Genomic DNA, 6,000 nt, shown 5'->3' with positions numbered 1-6,000 from the left:
TTAGAATTTTCTACATACATCACATTTTCTGCAGAGATAATTTTACTTCTGCCTCCAATTTATATGCCTTTACTTCTTTTTCTTATCTAACTATTCTCACCAGAACTTCCAAAACTGTGTAGAATCTTCTTCTACTGTGTAGAATGGGAGTGGCAAAAGTGGGGATCCTTGCATTGTTCCTGACCATAGGGGAAATGACCTCAGTCTTTCACCATTGAGTATGATGTTAGTTGTGGGAAAGTTCATTTTTGCTTATGTATATCCATTTGTTCCAGCACCATTTTCTGAAAAAGCTATTTTTTGTTCATTGAATTACTTTTTCGTTTTTGTCCACAATCAGTTGGTCATATGTGTGAACCTATTTCTAGGATCTCTATTCTGTTTCATGGACCTACATGTTTACCCTTCTACAAATACCACATTTTCCTGATTACTGTAGCTGTAGAAAAAGTCTTAATATTGGAAGGAGTAATTCTTCCTACTTTATTCTTATTTATATTGCTATTCTAGAGCCCAAGATCTTTCATATAAATGCTGCAATAAATTTGACTATGTCTACAAAGTCATACTGGAATTTTTTATAGATGTTTCAGTAAACATTTAGATAAATATAGGGGGAAATTCATATCATTGCTACACTAAATCTTCTAATTCATGAACATAATACATCTCTTCATTTATTCAAGTCTTCTTTGATTTTTTTAACTGGCATCTTGTAACGTTTTAAAAAAGATTTTATTTTATTTTTTAGACAGAGGGGAAGGGAGGGAGAAAGAGAAGGAGAGAAGCATCAATCTGTGGTTGCCTCTCATGTGCCCCTTACTGGGGACGTGGCCTGCAACCCAGGCATGTGCCCTGATTGGGAGTTGAACCAGCAACCCTTTAGTTCACAGTCTGGTGCTCAATCCACTGAGCCACACCAGCCAAGGTGTATCTTGTAATTTTTATCATCCAGTTCCTGTACATGTTTTGTTAACTCTATACTTAAATATTTCACTTTGTTTGGAGAAAATATAAGTGGTATTCTGTTTTAAATTTTATTGTTGCATGTCTACCAAAATACAATCGACTTTTGTGTGTAGATCATGTATACTGCAAGCTTGCTGAACTCAATTATTAGTTATAGGAGTTGTTTTTGTAGACTTCTTGGCATTTGCTAGTTAGACATTCATATCATTTGCAAATAGAGACAACTTCACATATTCCTTTTCAATCCAATATCTTGTTTTTGTTTTTATTGCCTCATTGCAGTGGCTAGAATTTCCAGTACTATGTTGAATAAGATGGTGAAAACAAACATGCTAGTCTTATTCTACAACCTAGAGGAAAAGAATTCAGTCTTTCACTATTAAGTTTAATGTTACCTAGGGTTTTTTAGATCTTTTAAATCAAGTTCAGGCAATTTCACTTGCTAAGAGTTTGTAATAATAAAAACTTAGATTTGTCATGGTTTTGTTCCTGCATCAGTTGATATAATCCTATATCAACTGATATAATCCTATATCAAATTTTTTTCTGAGTTGGTTAGTATGGTACAGTACACTAATTTTTAAAATATCAAACCAGCTCTACATTCCTGGAGTAAACTTCCCTTGAGCATCATGTATAATTCTTTTTATACATTGTAAGGTTTGGTTTGCTAAAATTTTTTTGAGAATTTTTGCAGCCAAGTTCAAAAGACTATTTACCTGTAGTTTTTTTCCTCCCCTATTGTGTTTTTTAGTTTTAGTGTCAGGGCAATACTGGCCTCATAAAATACACCAGGAGGTGTTCCTTTCTATTTCCTAGGGGAGAGTGTGTAAAGAAGGCAAAGTCGGGAACTTCCAGGTGAAATTTGAAATTGGCCTCCATACTGGGAAGGAAAGGAGAGATCTAAGAAAGATGCAGAACACCCCAGATTGGCAGGTGGCAGTTTTATTAAGCAAAGGAGCTTACATATTGAGGCTTGTCTGGGATGCCCACAAGACAAATCCATCTCTGCACACACCAAGTTTATCTGGAAGCCTTAACTGGGTCTAGTCACATATACCGTCCAGATGGTCTCAACAATACCTTAATCTAACAAGGTTTTATCCTTGAAATTGTTTCCTACTGTGAGAACGGTGGGCAGTGAGTACATTCCAAGGACAAGGTAGGGGATAAGGAGCCTCCAATTACCTGGATCCAGCTCATGGATCAACAGGGGATCATGTCTTCTTGATGACCTCTAAAAACTCCCAATTACTGATTACAGGTTATTTTCCAACTTTAGACCTGTGAGCTATGGAGAAAATCTATTACTTATTTAAAAATAAAGCTTTTGAATCCCTCTGACAAATCAGTCCTATTTTTGTGTATTCAAAAGTGATGTATTCAATAAATGTATTAGCCTGGTAGACAAAATAATATATTACCCAGATCCCTCTTAAGGACGCATCACACCAACTGCAGGGATTACAGCCCAGGGAAGGCTTTTAGCTGTTCTCTTCTTCAGGGATTGCCTCAGCTTCAGAGAGCTGCTTTATCTCAAGTTCATGCCCCTTCTAAGGGGCACAATTAATGTTAATATATAAAGGACTGTACCAACTTGGAACAACTCTGAAGGGTCTTCCTACCTCCAAAGCTTCCTGGAGGACTAGTGGCCAAGACTGCCTTTGACCCGCATCATAACTGAACTTTTACCACTGCCCACTCTGCTGCCTTTAGCTCCCACACACAGGTGTCTGTCCTGAGCACCATGCCTGGTAAACTGTCAAGAAATTTTTATGTAAAAAGAAAACCCTTAGGACTTAATGCAATGTAATATTTAGAGAAATAGTCTTACTATTTATAACATTTCTCCTGCTTAAATCCTAAATAAATTCGAGGCAACTAATAATAATCATAGTGTCTGACCAGTAGAAACAACCACAGAAACACAAGCTTTATCTATAACAATAAGGGTATTTTAAGTGATTAAAGCTCAGTGTTTCAAAGCAAAATGTTAATAGATACCAATCACTCACAAATAGACAACACCTGTATAAAATACTTTCTGGCATTTGCATTTGTGCCAGCACACATAAAAGAAAGTAAATAGAAAATATTTATGCAAATAAAGATGGGGTGGTGTGGGAGTGGTGGGATTCCGGGCTACTTATGTGTCTTAGAGAATGAAAAGATGGATTTAGAGACTCCTATTCCTTTAAACAGAAAAACAGGCTACAATGTACCGGAACATAGTTCTCCTTTATACATAGGAATATTGAGGGAGAAAAGTAATCATCCATTTATCATATGGTTTCTGTTTTCATATGGTAGCTAGTACATGGAGGGCACTGAGTGAATGGAAAACTAACAAGAGGGAAGTGATGTATATTGCACCGTTAACTAGAAAGCTGTTATAGAGTTATTGAGTACAGCAGAGTACCAATAGATCCAAACTCTTATTTTTAATCTGCTATCCAGTTGTAGGATCAGATGCCACATCATAACTAGTTCATGATGATACTGTTAGAGCATCTGAGGACAGACAAGGGTGTGACTTCTGTTCCAAGGCTGAAAACTCATGACTGGTTTGGTGACTGTCTCTCTCTTATAGCATAGACAGTGAGTACTGTGGGCAACTCTGGAGCCTTTGGAGCCTTTGGAGTTTGGGAAGGAAGTGGACAACTGGGAGATTTAAGATGAATCACAAGATATTACAAGCTTCATCTTTCATCAGAAAGCCCCTTCTCTCTTGGTACATAACCATTCTACTCTTATCAGTATTCTTAATTAGTCAGGCCCAGCCTTACCATTATAAATACAGCAAATTGACACTTTGATAACTAGGCTGAGTTTTTGTCCCAGTTCAGGAAAGGCAGGGGAACAACCAAGGCAGACTGGTTCCAGTTTGAGTAGAAGCTCAACTAGTAACTACTTTGCTAGTCAGCTAGCAAACAGAGCATGAAAAAGGTCTAGGAGCCCATATTCCCCTACACCTCAAATGCTGTCAAAAAGTAGCCAGTTTGTGCTGGGTGCTCAGAGCCCAGCTCTACCGAGATTCCTCCCAGGGCAGGCCAAGCACCATCGCCCTCCCCAGGGGTGGGAAGGCACCTTCACTTGTTTGCAGCCACAGCATCTGTGGGCAGAAGGGGCCTCTGTGGACATCAGAGACCATTTCTGGGCTGGCTGATTGAAGGATAGGCACTGGGAGGTCACAGTCTCCACATCCTTGCTGCTCAGTTGTGGTGGCAGGACCCGCAGCATCACATCACCTGGGAGCTTTTTTTTTTTTTTTTAAACTAGAAGAATCTTGGGTCCCAGGCCAGACCTACTGAATCTGAACCTGCCTGTTAATTGACCCACACATTTAAGTTTGAGAAACACGGGTCCAGGTGGAAGCAATGAAGCTAGCTGAAGGATCTCTCAGCCCCGCCCCCTCCCACTCTTTGGTCTCCTCCTTAGCAAAGCTCAGCCCTGCATAGGTCCTGCACAAAATTTATGCAAAACCTGAGTGTGTAGAGAGGGAGAGTGCTGGAGCTGTCCCTGCCCGGGAGGGTAGAGGACAAGTGTGATTAGATGGGAGAAAGGAGGCTTTCCCCAGCTCGGGCTCCGAGGAGGGTAGACACTCCCCCGACCCTCCCCCGACACCTCTCCACCCCCACCCCCCGCAGCGGCTACCGCCTGCCTCCCGCCGGCTGCCACGAAAACCCGGAACAGCTGCGTGTGATCGCGGAAAGTCCTCCTAGGGGCGACGCCGGGCAGCTGGGCATGCTCAGTAGCTGGGGGAGGCTTGGGTGGAGAGTAGAAAGCTTTGGCTCTGCCTCCCACCCCCTGCTAGCGGCCCCCGCACCCCTTGCCTCCAGCCCGTAGTAGTTGCCGGCGTGTGCCCAGTGAGAGACCACGAACATGGCGCTCTTAGCAGTATAGGAGCCCAGGCGGAGAAAGGGATGAGGCACAGCTGCTTCGCTGACAGCCAGCCACCAGGTAGGCAAGCGCGCCTGGAGGGGCTGCCTGGGTGGATACGGAGGCGGGGATGGGCGCTTGGGAGGATGCGCACGGCTGGGACCCGGGGCATCTTGCTTTGCCGGGAGAGGATGCAAAGCGGACATCTGTGACAGCTCCCAATGGTACATCTCCTAGGAGATGTCAAAGGCTGGGGACCCGCTTGCTGGAGGGAAGGGATCTGGGGACTGCCCCCCGCCCCCCTCACACACACCCATGCGCTACTATCCAGCTTGGGCTCTCCACGGGTCAAATAAAGGATAGTTCCTTTCAGCTGGGTGGGAGGGCGTGGAGGAGAACCTGGGATACCAGTCTTGGGAGTGCGCTGGTTGACCTGAGCGCAGGCAAGACCAGCACCAGTTCTTTGTGTATACAGCCATGCACGTCCGGGGTGTCACGATGCCTGCATCTTCAGAGGAGTATTGGACATATTGCTAGGGCAGGATTCCCGTGTGGTTTTTGTCTCTTGGCAGGTGTGAATTGGAAGATGCAATAGCTGAGCCTATATGGGGCTGTGTTTTCCTTTGTTACTTGCTTGAAGTGTGTGTGCGTGCGTGGTGGGTTGTAATGGTGAGAGAGAACTTCTGCTCGTGGGCACGCGTGTGGGCAGTGTGTGGAAGAGGATCTCGGTTCCAAACTCTTGTCAAAATTGAATGCTCTGTTGGCCTCCTGGAGGCACACTTGAAAAGTCCGGAGGCAAGTGCCCAGTTTGAAGCCCTTCTCGAACCCATGCATGTTTATCTGGAGCTTTAAACAAGGGACACAAGTTAATTCAACATCAGATATCAATTAAGGGAATTTGAACCATTGAGGCTATCAGTGGTGGGCTTTTTTTAAAAGGCCAAATAATAAAGACAAAAAGAAGTTGGCATAAAGCCAGAGGAAAGTGTCATAGTTAATAGGTGATGATGGCTTAAAAGGCTGAACACACTTTAGGGGAAACTGGGAAACCTGGCGTTCTACGGGGTTCTACCAAGGGTCTTGGGTGACTTGCAGAACCTCTCAGCACATCCTTTTATCTTCTGGGGTCTGGTGGCATGTAGACACTCTCTC

The 6,000-nt window shown here is 43.4% G+C and overlaps 1 protein-coding gene across 2 annotated transcripts in view; it reads left to right on the top strand.

Annotated features, from left to right (window-relative positions):
- The first annotated feature begins 4,772 nt into the window (after positions 1-4,772).
- The window catches only part of PAK5 (p21 (RAC1) activated kinase 5), a 273,223-nt gene continuing 271,995 nt past the window's right edge, over positions 4,773-6,000 (top strand). For both annotated transcript variants that reach the window (XM_045833660.1, XM_045833662.1), the window contains exon 1: positions 4,773-4,929. The gene's annotated coding sequence lies outside the window, so the exon portion shown is untranslated. The remainder of the gene's footprint in view (positions 4,930-6,000) is intronic.

Source organism: Phyllostomus hastatus, unplaced genomic scaffold, assembly GCF_019186645.2.
Source record: "Phyllostomus hastatus isolate PE091 unplaced genomic scaffold, TTU_PhHast_1.1 phas_contig_17, whole genome shotgun sequence".
Taxonomy (NCBI): domain Eukaryota; kingdom Metazoa; phylum Chordata; class Mammalia; order Chiroptera; family Phyllostomidae; genus Phyllostomus; species Phyllostomus hastatus.
Note: the sequence above shows the minus strand (reverse complement) of the source record. Positions and strands in the feature narration are given on the sequence as shown.